This window comes from Salminus brasiliensis, chromosome 8 (genome assembly GCF_030463535.1).
Source record: "Salminus brasiliensis chromosome 8, fSalBra1.hap2, whole genome shotgun sequence".
In the NCBI taxonomy this organism is placed as follows: Eukaryota; Metazoa; Chordata; class Actinopteri; order Characiformes; family Bryconidae; genus Salminus; species Salminus brasiliensis.
The window spans coordinates 28,225,355-28,241,172 of NC_132885.1; positions in this window are offsets into that span (position 1 = coordinate 28,225,355).

Here is a 15,818-nt window from a genome sequence, read left to right on the forward strand (position 1 = left end):
TAAAGAAGTTACAGGTCTGTGAGAGTCAGAAATCTTGCTTGTTTGTGGGAGACCAAATACTTATTTTCACCATAATTTACAAATAAAATCTTAAATTCTACAATGTGATTTCCTGGATTTTGTAATGAACATTACAGACCTCATCTTTCTAAGTAAGAGAACTTAAATATACAGTGGGGCAAAAAAGTATTTAGTCAGCCACTGATTGTTCAACAGCCCAAATTCAATGCAGAACTGCTTGAACTCTGAAAGATGAAAGAATTAATATAAATTCTAATAAGATTTTTCAAGCAGATTTTCCGACGTTACAATTACAAACCATGACAGTCTCAATACTGCAGGATGTGTCGGATACTAAGAGTGACGCTAATCTATTACTTTTTAATACAAGCAGAAAAGTGACAGAATAAATGGGTGGAATCAAGTAAATCATGTAAATCACTTACCTGCCAACTATGCAGTTCACTAACCTGAAAGTGTGACTGGGTCAGTCAGTATGGCTGTGCTTCTTCAGGACGTCCAGGACACGAGCACCTGGAAAACAGGAGACCGTGGCATCACTCTTTAGGGTCGATACTTTTCAGTGTTTCACAAAAGAGGAACTCGAACCAGTTAGCAGAGCTGAAAACCGGCTGTGGTGGTGGAGGAGTCCTCTGCTTTTCCCAGCCACACTGACACTTCCAGACCCTCTCAGGTGCAGGAGTGAGACGACGACCTTCTGTGTCTGACGCGCCGGTAGTGCTGGAATTAAGACAGCAGCGTTTGAGGAGTCACGGGCAGCCTCCAGCCTCGTCTTTCATCAGTGTAGTTTGGACTGTCTACAACAGCAGCTGGATCTGCTGTAATAGCTTGACAACCTCCAGGAGGGCTCGTTCTTCCGTGGTCACCTCTCAGTAAAAATACAGATGACAATCAGTGAGCGAGTACAGTACAAAAAATACAGGGAGCAGAGAGCACAAACACAGGGAGCAGAGAGCACTGTGGTCAATGATCACAGTGGTGATGGTTGCAGTGTGTTACAATATTCAAACAGCATGAAATCCTTGTTCACTGTAATTATGATGTTTTACATTATGCAGTAGAGAGCATGAAGATCAAGGGTAAGATTGATAAACTGAACTGTGAAGTCTTCAGACAAGAGAAATCTGCTCAGAGTAGAAACAGAACCTGATGCTCGAGCAAAAGCAGTACTTGAACTAGTACATACTGAACTAGCTGCTCCTATAGATCCAGTGTGCAAAAGAGGGTTGTAGATCCACTCTGGCGTTAACTGAGGATTACTCAGGTGCAGTCTGTGAACTTCCTAAAAACTAAGGATGAAATCATAAAAGCTACTGAGTGATAGTACACACTCTCCAAAGAGAGAGAGGAAAGCACCTCAGTACTTAGCTGACTGATTCAGATATTGGAGATCAGACACTGACCAACACTGACTACTGCTACAGGGTCTGTAATGAACCACAGAGCTTTAAAGAGACTCAACTAAATCAACATTCTGGGTCGACACTATAAAAGAGGACTTCCCTCATTGAAAATGACACATTTACTCTGACCCCTCTCCCAGAAGCTGAGCATGCAGTGAGGAGAAGGTGGGTCTAAGATTAAAAACTGTAGATGGAGCAGAAACGTTCTCTAGATGAAAATGGCTTTACACTGAAATCAGGAGGATAACACTGATAATCTGGGTTGATGATCATTTACCAGTTTTCTACTCTTAGGATGGAGGCAGCAGCAACACAATCCCTGAATATCGTTAAGAGTAGTAGTATTGAATGATGGTGTAGCAAAAGAATTTATATAAATTCTAATAAGATTTTTAAAGCAAATTTTCTGAAGCTCCAGTTATAAACCATATGGAGGACAGACAGTCTTCATACCGCAGGGTTAGTCTGAGACACTATGAGGGACACTGATTTATTACTGTTTAAAACAAGCAGAGAAACGACAGAATAAATGATTATTAAATCCAGTAAATCACTCACCTGCCCACTATCCAGCTCACTAACCTGAACGCCGGACCCAGACCGGACCGGGTGGAGCTCATGTCTGCGGTAGAGGACCGGACACAGCCGAAAGCTCTCCCAGTTCTCTACAGAGTCAGCGTGGACGGACCTGTCCCGCAGCAGCAGTGGAGCGAGAGGAGCTGGGGAAGCGGCTCGCTCACTCGTCGGTAGGAGGGCAGGGGGCTGAAGACGATGATCCTCTGGTCTGGGTTTTTCTGAAGCGGCAGGGCTCCTTCTGGACCTCCGCGTCGAGCGAAGAATAGCGCCAAGGAAAGCCGGCCGGCGACGTGCAGCACACGGGCAGCTGGAGAACAGGAGAGCGTGGTTCCTCTTTGGGCTCCGAGAAAACCGGCGGTGGTGGTGGTGGAGGAGTCCTCGGCTTTTTCAAGGCCACGCGGACGCCCCCAGGCCCTCTCCGGTGCGAGAGAGGAGACGACGACCCTCAGTGAGACAGAGGACTGTACAGTAGCACAGGGAGCAGAGAGCTCCAGGATCACAGCAGCTGTCTCAGATGAAGGAGACAGAGCTGAGAGTAAAGCTGTAAAGGAGGGCCGGTCGCTCGACGCTCTGTGAAGAATCACGGCTCGAGCTTCTAAAGCAGAAGCGAATCCAAACACGCGCTCAAACATACCGGAGATCACGTGACCGCCGGAAGTGACGCTTCGTTACGCAATCACGTTTCAAGGCGCGTCAGTTCCCCGGTCCCGCTGCAGACCCGAGCAACGAGCTAGCATTGTGAAGCTAGCAACACTTGACCAGAATAGCGAACGAAATTCTGTCAAAATAAAAGTCCCTCCTAAACCTGAATAAAAATATTTCTGACTCTTTAAACTGAAAATGATAAACTAGTTTAAGAAAACAGTGTTTACAACTATTTAACAGCTTATTAAAGGAACTCAAATTAATAACTGTAAATAATAACAGATATAAAGGAGAATTTGTTCTATACTTAGTGTTGCTGGGATTGTTTTTCTTTCTCTGGCACTTTATTAATATAATCTTAATCAGAAAACATAAATCTTTAATAAAAGTGGACTTATGAAGGAAAATATACAGCTTTAGACACTGGCACCATGTTTATGTGAAAACAGAGTTATTAATTTATTCAAATAAAATGAAAAACTAAAATGTTGCAGTGACATAAGTATTCAGACACTTTACTTAGTACTTATTTCAAGCACCATTGGCAGTGATTACTGCCTTTAGTCTTCTTGGGTATGATGCCACAAGGTTCGCTCACCTGGATTTGGGGATTTTCGGCCTTTCTTCTCTGCAGATCCTCTCCGTAAGGTTGGATGGGGACGTCGGTGGACAGTCATTCTCAGGGCTCTCCAGAGATTTTTAATAGGGTGTAAAGCAGGGCTCTGGTTGGCCACTCAGGAGCGTTCACAGAGTCGTCTCTAAGCCATTCCTGTGTTGTCTTGAGTCACTGTCTTGTTGGAAGGTGATCCTATGCCCCGTCTGAGGTCCTGAGTGCTCTGGATCAGGTTTCCATTAAGTATATATCTGTACTCCATTCAGCTTTCCCTCAACCCTGACCCAGTCTCCCTGTCCCAGACCCTGAAGAATACCCCCACAGCATGAAGCTCCACTGAAAGAATGGTGTTGGGCAGGAGATGAGCAGGACCTGGTTTCCACCAGACATGACTCTTAGAACTGAGGCCAAAAAGTTCAGTCTTGGTTTCATCAGATCAGAGAACCTTGTTTCTTATAGTCTGAGAGTCCTTTAGAGGCTCTCCTGTATCTGACCACTCTACCATGAAGCCCAGATTGGTGGAGAGCTGCAGTGATGGTTGAGCTTCTGGAAGTTTCTGTAAACAGGATCTTTTTGAACCAGAGGGACCATTTGGGTTCTTGGTCTCCTCTCTTATCAAGGCCCTTCTCCCCTGATTACTCAGTTGGGTGGGAGGTCAGCTCTAGGAAGAGTGCTGGTTATTCAAACTCCTTCATTTAAGAATTGTGTAATAATTATTCAAGATTATTTAACTTTACATATATAATCTACTGAGAATGAGGCCACAGTGTGGGAGTTCACTTCATTTTACATGTATTGGACCCAAAAAGGAAGGAAAAGACAGAAAAGACAGACACAGATCAGAATTCATTTTAAGAATTAACTACAAATATTTGTATGTACACAAATAAAATATTCACCAAATAACTCCTCACATTTTTTCAATCTTTTTTAAACAAGGACAGAAATGTTCATGTTGAGCCTCCTCTCATTGAGCTCTGGCAGCTTCCTCCCTCAGAAACTCCAGCACCTCTGCAGAGTCAGTACGCCTTCTCCTTTTGGCTGCTGGACTTACTGAGGGGGTACAGGAGGCACTCCTGCTGCTGGAGGGGACTGACTGACTCACAGGGTCAGACTTGGCACAGGAGGGTGCATCATCTTCCCCTTTGTTGGCCCCCTCTGTGTCTGAGCCTTTACTCGTTGAGGCCACATCAGCTGGTGGTGCTGGCAGTGGAGCACCTGTGATCCTCCTGAAGGTTTGCCTTCCAGGATGACACGCATTGCCCCAAACCAGCGCCATGTGGCTGCTGTGGCCTCACCCTGCTCAGTGCTCATCCCTGTAGGGGGACTTCTTAACTCCTAAAAGACGTACATGTGACAGTACAGTGTTGTCTCTATTAGCTGCTCGTACAGAAAAGATACCTCATCATTCTGTGCTCACCCTTTGCCCAGCACCAGTGAAAAGTTGGGAATCTCTGAAAACACACTTTCTAAACATTGTTTTTCTGGTTAGGATGATGTAACATAACAGACACCAGCACAAGCCCTTATCCCTACAGTCATCATCATTATGTGGAACATGACATGCACCTTTGCCGTTTGCTCAAGAGAAGCCTTATTCTCCAGGCCTAAGTCTCTGTGAACTGTCCTGCAAACCAGGCTCCTGAGTCCGACATGAATAAAGATGCAGGTTATTTTTGGACAGGCGGCATGATGGAGCCACACACCCAGTTTCCGGGTCTCGGAGGAGAGGAGGAGGTTTGGGGGTTTCTGGACGCAGCCCAGTAGCAGCAGTGAGGAGACCGGCCTTAAGCAGCGTGGCGGACATTTCCCTCATAACGCCGCTATAATCATTTTCCATAGTGAATTACTTCTGCTCCACTTTATGAAAATAAACTGAAATAAAATAGAAATATAGAAACTGTGTGAATCTGCTGGACTTTCATTTAAAAAGACAACAAAACATGCAGTAGTTTCTCTCTGAAGGTCAGGTGTTGTTTCCAAACTGACTAAAGAGAATAAAAGTGCTTGATAAAGCTCCTCCGTATTGGAGGGTTTTAACTGGAGACGATGTGAAATGAGCTCTAATAAAACACTGAAGTATTTCTGTTTATTTCTGTGTTCAGCAGATGTTCAGTCTACATGCAGATTAAACAGGGGGATTTTTCACATTATCAAATATTATCAAACGTGGATATTTTATTTACGAGGAGAACAAAGCAGTTACACACTCAGATAAAATACATGTAATTAAATGTAGATAAAATTACATTCAGTGAAAAGTAGAAACACAGGCAGACATCACTGTATGGAGCTCCCGCTTCAGTTTGGACGAAGCTGATGAACACAAGTGAATCAGGCGATGGAGGTGTAGTGTTTTATTAGAACAGCAGGTGGCGCAGTAGAGCTGAGAAGCCTTGAAGCACTTTGACTTTAACTGTGTTAAAAAGCCTGAAAGGGAGTTTTTACACTGTTTTTACACTGTAACCGGACACACACACACACACACACACACACACACTCCATATAAACTGCTTCACAACTAAACATGGGATCAACATACAAACTCCAAATGTTGCATCATGACAATTTATCTTCAGACCTAGAAAAGATACAATTATACAGAGGATGATGATGATGGTGATGATGGCGGTGATGATATTGGTGATGATGATGATGATGGTGATGGTGATGGTGGTGATAATGACGATGAAGATGATAGTGATGATGGTAATGATGGTGATGATGGTGATGATGGTGATGATGATGGTGATGATGGTGGTGATGATGATGATGGTGATGGTGATGATGGTGATGATGATGGTGATGATGATGGTGGTGGTGATGATCATGGTGGTGATGATGATGATGATGATGATGGTGATGATGGTGATGATGATGATGATGATGATTGGGTCATTTGACGGCTGAATGTCTCTGAATGTATAAGAAGCGCTCCTCTTTCAGCCTGAGTCAGGCGCTCTGCCTCTGCTCGGACTGCTTCCAGATGAAGAGGCTCCTCCTTGTTCGGACTCACAAAGTCTCTGAGCTTTCATCAGTGTCTGAAAGTGTAACAGAGAGACAGGACATCGTGTCTTCTGTCCCTCCACAGTCCACAGTGTCTCCGTCCACAGCTGTGTCTAAACTGGAGAAGAGGTGAAGAAGAAAGGTGAACTGCAGGAAAGTCAAAGTCTGGACCACTGTGTAGAAGACGCTGGTAGATCTGCTGCCCCAGACTTTCCAGCCCCCCTCAAAGCCTTCAGCAGGAGAGCTGATGAGAGCCCCCCACCTTTACCTGAATCCCCCAACAGCTGGGAGTCATTTCTCCTCCACGATGAGACGCTGGATCTTTCTGAACCGCTCAGAGTTAAAGACGAACCCAGTGAACGAAGAACCACATTAGAGCTTAAAAACAGGCCTGAAACAGTCCGTCAGTCGAGGACATTTTCTGAAGGTCTGTGGAAAACGTCCTGAAGCTCTTTCTGTCTGTCAGCGTTTTCTTTACTAACATCTGAAGCTTTATTTAATTAAATAAAAAGATATAAAATGTTAAAATATGGATGATTTACTGATTTGGTTTCACTGTTTCATTAAATGTGGATTGTTCATAAAATAAATAATTTATTAAACTACACAGAATAAACTACGACATATTCTGGACTTATTTTCTAAATTAAATGTAAATATGCTAATTAAGTAGTGGATGTACACTTTCATACGGGTTTATTTAGCATGTTAGTGAGTGTGGAATATGGAAAAGCATGTGGGTTTGATATGTTTAATGTTAATAATGAACTCTGGAGATTTTAGTAGTGAATAATCCCTCATCGTCGCTCCAGCTTCACCCAGAAGAAGCTGCAGTGCGTCCCCGGTAGCGCCGCTTCCAGCCTGTCCGTCTCCTGCAGGGAGGCTCCCAGCACAGACGCTCCGATACAGCCAGGTGAGTTCATGTTAGCTAGCTGCTTCTAAACAGATATTTTATCATATATGAGAGCACAAAGCTACAGCGGATATTTTAAATATGAGTATTATCGTTAGGTGTGTGTGTGTGTGCTTTAGCTGTACAGCTATAGAAGCTAAGCTGCTAGCGCTAGCTCCGTTAAGACCTGCTGGCCACAGGGAAGAGGTGGGTGAGGATGTCTGTGGGTGGTTGGTGGTGATGTACGGAGTTCACTTAGAAACTTCTCTAGAAAGCTTTTAGGAACGTTTCTAAAAGAAAGGACTAACTTTTATTTAGTGCTTCATCCAACAATACAGGCTTTCTTCTCTGAGCTGCTCCTGCTGTGTGAAGATCAGCTGGAGTGAAGAGCTGAGCTGAGCTGCATTAGCCATGTCTCACTAAACTTCACCTCCAGATTCGATCAGTTCTTATTAAAGTGTGAAGAAGCTGAATTTAAAACCTCCAGACTCACTTTTGTTTCTGTGAAATCAAGTAAGCATTGTTGGACAGTGTCTGAAAGTAGCTCACCTCCTAAATTAAGTCGGAGCAGCGAGAATTAAACAGCTTCAGGAGCGGCTGTTTGTCTAGATGTTGATGAGCAGGACAACATTTGCTCTCCTGCTCATACCTAGATCTTTAGCTTTAGCAGCACAAGGTAAGCATGAGTTTGTGGGTTTTATTACACACTGAGATGTATTAGCAGAGACGCTATATTAACTGTAGCTGACTATCATTTTATTAAGAAATATGTGTTTCAGGAGCTGACTGGACTTGGGACAGACTGCTGTACCACAACATACCGGCAGAGCTGAACCAGTCAACAGTGAGTATTACTGCAGCCTCAGCTTCATTTAATGTTCAGATGTGTGTGCAGTTTTCACCTTATAATGTTTCTTTAATCATTTGTGACTGCAAACCTTTTTAGGGAGGAAAAAATGACACAATCTTCAATCTTGTTGATAATAACACAATATGTAGTTTATCAGCCGAGATGTTTGTTCACATTCTACATGTCCGCATCTATAATTTAACAAAGAAACTGTGAGAAAACTTCAACATGTCTTAAGTCTGGGGTAAGTGAATTTGTGTAGAATTAAGTAATGTTATTTTATTTTTAAATTCACCTTTTGTAAAGATGCACAGCATTTAAGGCTGTGTCTGGCACCACTTACCAGCAGAGGGCGACGGCGGCGAGGCACAGTTACCCAAGGGAACTCCAATCCCCAGAGATCCCCCTGAGGGGTAATCAGTGCCAACCAGACACAGCAGGTGGTCTCAGCATTTAAGGCTGAAACAAACAGCACTTCTCCCTTTCCTTCACTTCTGTGTATCGTACCGATCACCCCTCTACAAAGGTGTAAGAGAGAAGTTGTAAAAATAGAAAACAGGGTTGTAAAATGAAGTAGCTGAGAGAGCTCAGCTCATAAGTAAAAGAGTTTGAGTTAAGCATTGAAGTTCCCTCTCCAGAGAGAGAGCTACATTTGTTTTTCTTCAGTTGTTTTAGTGCTAACTGTCTGAACTATGCCATAGTCTCCTTTGTTGGAGGTGTTGGACCTCTGTTGCCAGGGTTGCTGGTTCAAACCCAGCTGGGAGCAACTGTTCTCCCACAAGTACACAAAAGCACCCACAGTCACATCAACTACACATACATTAACCTTACATCACACATTAAGGCCTGTCCTTACAGGCTTTCCTCTCTGCACTTTGGTCTGCTCCCTGACTGTCCCGTAACACCTTTTTAATAGGTGGTTTGGATCAATGTTTGTTAACAACAGAACCACAAATGGCCTCCAGCACACAGTATCTGAAAAGATAGAGAAGCTGAATGGCTGAAGTTAACACTGTAGCAGCTTTTGAACCGTCACCCCATCTGCTAAATGGAGTTAAGGAGGCTGTAACTGTGTAAACTAACGCCAGTATGAATCTAGATCTTCCAGATATAACCTTGAATTCTGATTCTGGTGTGCATCCAGAGTCTACAGACTATGGTTCTTCTAAAAATGTGTAGTAGACACAGATGCAGAACCTTTAAGCACAGATGGGAATGGACCTGACCTTGCCTCAGACCTGCAGAATGGGCCATAAATAAAATGGCAACTCAAAGCAGCGTTAATTAACTTTCAGGAATTCTTAGAGATCGTGGACACAATCTACCCAAAGATGCACTCGGCTTCCAACCCTCTCAGATGTTTAGGTCAAAATATAATGTGGAGGACAGAGTATTTATGGCCTAGAATCCTACATTTGCCTCAGACTGGGTCAGAGTTAATGCCTGACACATTCAGATAGCACAGTTGATTTAGTAGTGAATGTTGATTGGCTTATCATTTGTAGGTCTAGCAGTACAGTTTTGGCCTGTTTGAGTAAAATTCCACAATGTGGAGCCATTTGTGATGCACTGTTCTGTGGACAGTCAAAGGCTCATCCACTAGTGGACTACTCAGTGACTTCCTAGAAGAGCTGGGGGAACTACAGAATGAAGGGTTTATCTTCCAGGGAAACGCCTACAATGGGCACGTCTAAGCATTTCCATGTGATGCTCCTGCTAGAGCTTTTTAAAATGTACCAAAACTTTTAAATGTACCTGACTTTAAATTAAAGAACAGGTAAAGAGGTCAGTCAGTTTGCACACAATGAGGACCACCAGTTTGACAAAAGCCCCCTTATTACAGCTGGAATACCTTGTCAGTGGTTTTGCATTAGGCTACATGCATTTGGTGTGTTTAGGTGTTGTGAAATGTGTGCTTGTGTTTTTGGGCAGAGAACCCAGTACCTGGCGATAGACAGAAAAATTACATTTCTGACAAACTTGTGAGACTGAACGGATCTATGCCCACTGAATTTACCAGACAGCCTCATTCATTACAGGAAGTTAATCGGTGGAAAGCCACTGAATTCAGGCAGTTCGTTCTGTACACTGGACTCATTGTATTAACTGTATTGTATCGTATCCTGCTAGAGTCTGATGGTGACGGATGCAGTTCTTACCTTGGATATGCAAAAAGAACTCGAGGTACTTTGTTAAGAACAGCACCAAGATTTATGGTAAAACCTTTGCAGCGCTCTTTGCAGTTTGTCTCCAGTGTGGTGAGGGCTGTGCCATTTTCCCTGGTGCAGAATAGCAAAAGGGGCACTAATAAATACTTTAATCAGTTTTATGACCACTTTCCTTTATAATCCTGATTCTTTTCAGTTGGAATCGGATTATTCTGTATCATTTTATGTGATGAAATGTGTGTTTGGTAGTGAAAAAATATATATAATAATATAATATATTAATAAACAAATTATATATATATATATATATATATATATATATATATATATATATATATATATATATAAATAAAAATAATATATAATTTGTTTATTAATGTATATTATTCGATGGCTTGACTGAAGAGAAGCAGGCAGTTGTCTGTGGTAAAGACACCAAAGGTTGGAGGCAGGAAAGACTGCTTCACCTTTCAACCTGTCAAACAGAAGATGATCTGAGGTAATTCACTGAATATTGACTACTTACTGACAATACAATCTCATAATGAAGATACCATCATCAATATGTAATGTCATTTTGGTTTGTAGATGTAGAGCAGGAATGCTATGATTATGACTATTACCTGCCAGTCAGACAGTAAAAGCTAAGAGCCTCTAGAGAGAGCTTTGCAGAAGGTGCATCAAGTAAGGATGTGTGGCTGTATTTTAGAATCCATTTTCTCAGATGAAGATGGTGATCCTCATCCAATTGTGACCAGGACACGAATGTATATCTGTGGTAATCTAAAATGTTGTGTTAGTGGTGAAGCGGATCACAAAACATTTTGGATTGGATAATTTTTCGAATCATCAAAAAGGTAAAAGGGAGAAAACTTTGAAAGTGTAGTCCATATATGAGTATATCTCAATTGAAGTATTGTTCTTTTCATTTTCATTTTTTGTTCAGAATTGAATTTCATTTATTCATTACAGATACAATACAGACAAAACAATTCAGATATTTCATCACTTTTGATCAGTATGGCTTATAGCTCAAAAATGAGAAATCAGTTATTAGAATATTTCAGTTTGAGTAAATTACTACTCAGACAGTATAAATCCAGTGAATCGCTCTGTATAGTTCAGCATAAGCAATCACAATCATGGGGAAGGCTGCTCACTTCACAGTTGTCCAGGAGACAATCATTGGCACCCTTTACAAAGAGGGTAAGCCAGAGAAGGTCATTGTTGAAAGGGCTGGCTGTTCGCTGAGTGGTGTTAGTATAATAATGGGAGGTTGTCTGTAAGGGGGAAATGTGGTAGAAAAGGGTGCACCAGCAACAGGGATGACCAGAGCCATGAGGGAATTATCAAGAAGAACCACCACACACCTGCGTCTCCCACAAAGGAGCTACAACTGCCTAATATCAAGACAGTGCAGCAGTCTACTAGGATATTGTAGAGCACTTCATGCTTCTATCTACTGACAAGCTTTATAGACATACACGTTTCCTTCCCCATCAGGTTTTAGCTGGCCATGATATCACTGTGCTTGATTAGCCAGTCAACTCTCCAGACCTGTTGAGAGGAAGATGAGAAACCCCCGACCCAGCAGTACAGACAAGCTGAAGCCTATTATCAAAGCAACCTTCAGTAACATCACAGCAGCGCCACAAGCTGATTGCCTTCATGCCACGCCTCACTGATGCTGTAAATTGTGGATAAAGGATCTCCAAGTATGGAGGTGGAAAAAAAAAATAGAGAACGAGGTATAAGCCATGCTGATCAAAAGTAATAACACAAAAGGGCTTGAAGTACATCACTGTACAAGTCATGAATATGAAATGACCGTATAACTTAAATAAACAAAAAAGAAACTGTTCCATGCTGTTGTTCTATTCTTAGATGTACTCAAGAATTTCTGAATGAACTACTTTTCCACGTCTATGCTGTGTCTGTGTAATATTGTGAGGCACTGGGGCTGCAGATTGATCTTTTTGAAGACCCTGACCAAAGAACACACCTTCTTCCTGTCTCACCTGAGAAACTCAGAGGTTGCAACAAGGCCAGAGCAGTAATTATTGGCGGTATTTTTAATGTTTCATAATGTTTCATAAACATAAGACAGCCCTTGTTCATGACCAGGAAGATTCTGAGCAGGTATGTCTAGGTCAGTCTTCAGTTAATGGTATGAGGTGTTGATGTAGTTCATTTGCATGTTTCTTTCTCTTTCTTTCTACCTATGCTGTAGGAAGTGTCCCACATGAGCCTTCAGAACCGGAGCCATTTCTAGTGTCTACAGCAAGTACAAACCAGATTCCAAAAAAGTTGGGACACTAAACAAATTGTGAATAAAAACTGAATGCAATGATGTGGAGATGGCAAATGTCAATATTTTATTCGTAATAGAACATAGATGACAGATCAAAAGTTTAATCTGAGTAAATGTAACATTTTAAAGGAGAAATATGTTGATTCAAAATTTCATGGCGTCAACAAATCCCAAAAAAGTTGGGACAAGGCCGTTTTTACCACTGTGTGTCATCCCCCCTTCTTACAACACTCAACAGACGTCTGGGGACAGAGGAGACCAGTTTCTCAAGTTTAGAATTAGGAATGCTCTCCCATTCATGTCTAATACAGGCCTCTAACTGTTTAATCGTCTTGGGCCTTCTTTGTCGCACCTTCCTCTTTATGATGCGCCAAATGTTCTCTATAGGTGAAAGATCTGGACTGCAGGCTGGCCATTTCAGTACCCGGATCCTTCTCCTACGTAGCCATGATGTTGTGATTGCTGCAGAATGTGGTCTGGAATTATCTTGTTGAAAAATGCAGGGTCTTCCCTGAAAGAGATGACGTCTAGATGGGAGCATATGTTGTTCTAGAACCTGAACATAGTTCTCTGCATTAATGGTGCCTTTCCAGACATGCAAGCTGCCCATGCCACAAGCACTCATGCAACCCCATACCATCAGTGATGCAGGCTTCTGAACGGAGCGTTGATGACAACTTGGGTTATCCTTGTCCTCTCTGGTCCGGATGACATGGCGTCCCACTGTTCCATAAAGAACTTCAAATCGTGACTCATCTGACCACAGAACAGTCTTCCATTTTGCCACACTCCATTTTAAAAGACCCCTGGCCCAGTGCAAACGTCTGAGCTTGTGGAGCTTGCTTAGAAATGGCTTCCTCTTTGCACTGTAGAGTTTCAGCTGGCAACGGCGGATGGCACGGTGGGTTGTGTTTACCGACAATGATTTCTGGAAGTATTCCTGAGCCCATTCTGTTATTTCCTTGACAGTGGCATTCCTGTTTGAGGTGCAGTGACGTTTAAGGGCCCGGAGATTACGAGCATCCAGTAGAGTTTTACGGCCTTGATTCTCTGAATCTTTTGATGATGTTAAGCACGGTTGATGATAACTTAAAAGTCTTTGCTATTTTACGCTGGGTAACACCATTCTGGTATTGCTGCACTATCTGCGCAACAATGGTGGAATTGGTGATCCTCTTACCATCTTGGCTTCAGAGAGACACTGACACTCTGAGAAGCCCTTTTTATACCCTATCATGTTGTCAATTGACCTAATTAGTGTTAATTGGTCTTCCAGCTGTTCGTTATATGCTCAATTTCCTTTTTCCAGCCACTTATTGCTACTTGTCCCAACTTTTTTGGGATTTGTTGACACTGTAAAATTTTGAATCAACATATTTCTCCTTTAAAATGTTACATTTACTCAGATTAAACTTTTGATCTGTCATCTATGTTCTATTACGAATAAAATATTGACATTTGCCATCTCCACATCATTGCATTCAGTTTTTATTCACAATTTGTTTAGTATCCCAACTTTTTTGGAATCCGGTTTGTATATGGTGATACAAAAGAAAGAGACTGATCACTTCAGGTCAGCAGACGAAGAGTAATCTCCATAAAGACAAAGGAGTAAGAGAATTACTAGGAAAGAGAATTAGTAGGAAACATTTGTACAATAAGAAATCAAAAACTAACAATTAAAATATCCATCCTAAAAGGCCCATCTCTACAACGTTATATCAGAAAGGCCCAAGAAGTCCATGTGGCCAAGTATCAGAATTGTTCATGTTTGATCCCTGGTCAAGCAAATTTCACTGAAATGTCTTTCCTAGGATTCATAACATCAGTGCAGCTTTCAGGACCTACTAGTGAGCAAGTTCCACCTTGGCTGGATAGTAGACTGTCCAGAGCAATGAGGTTCTGCAGAATCATCATTCTGTGGGAGGCTAAAGCTAAGCTGATGTTGCTCAAGGCAAAAACAGGGTTATTTATCAGTTGGTCCATTTGTCTTGTGAGGGTACAGACCTGATCCAGGGATTGCAGGACACAATATTATGGAATTACAGCTTCTAGAGAGCCATCTGTTGAAAAGTTAAACCTGGAATACAGGTGCCACTCTGGTCAGAGCTGCCAATCTTAGTTTTTCTTGTTTACCTCTTATGGATGGATACAGGTTTGCAAGGGTACATCTACCATTAATTCTAGAGAGCAATTCAGACAATAAAGACAATCCTGGTGTCTGTCTCTTTTCGAATGGTGTCCAGAAACAGAATAGTGGAGAACGATTGTGCTGAAGCAGCCTGACAGCTTACAGGACACGGGCACCTGAAGAAAAACTCGTTGAGAACTTTTCAGTGTTTAAAGTAGAATCTCCAACAATGAGAACACCACCCTTAGGAGTTGTCCTCGGTGACGGAGCAGGTGAAGAGCTGAGGACCTCAAACATGTAAGCAGAGGTGAAATTCAACTGTGGTGGAGAAGCCCTTGGCTTTTTTCTGACCACACTGATGCTCCGAAGTCCTTTTCCAGTGTGGGAGTGGAGAAAACGACCCTGCGCCCATCTTTCGTCTGTGGAGTTTGGACTGCCTCTACAACAGCAGCTGGTCATGCTTGACTACCTTCCTGCAGAGCATCTGGAGAACTCGTCCCTCCACAGTCACCATGTTCCAGAGTAAACACAGACAGAATAGCAAATTGTGAAACAGTACTGTACAGTAACACCCCCTTAGTAGACACTTGGTCCACTCCAGGGTGAGGAGGGAGGAGCAGAATAGGCTGAAGCAGAAGTAGACGTCTGTGAGGCTTTGCAGCTCTCAGATGAAGCCGCTGAGGCCTTGTTGTACAAAGTTTGTGTAATCCAGCTCTTTTGTGTTGTGTTTTTGTTGTGTGAACTTTCTTTTGATTTCTGCACGAATTCAACATTAAATATTACTGGAACTTTGTCCACTTAAAGCCACGCCATCACCACCACAACATTAGCATTTCTATACTGACCCACAATCAGTCTAATCTATTTAAAACCAACTACACATCTGTTCTGCCCGTGTTGCCCAGAAATATAAACTCAGATTTGGTAAGGATTCATCCCCTAGATAAGAAGGGTGGGGAATTTTAATCTGGACTTTTTATTATCCCAAATTAATCTGCTTATTAATTGATTTACCTTTTTAAAAAAGATCGGGGTCAAATGACCAGGCAGGTTTTTAAATAAATAAAGCAAAATAGGTAAAATGTTCATCTTGATTACACACATTCTTCCAAGTGTGGTTCAGGTCAGGGGTAATTTTTATCCCAATGTATCTAAAGCTAATTAGTCAACTGGAACAGTAGATTTAGTTTATTATAATCCGG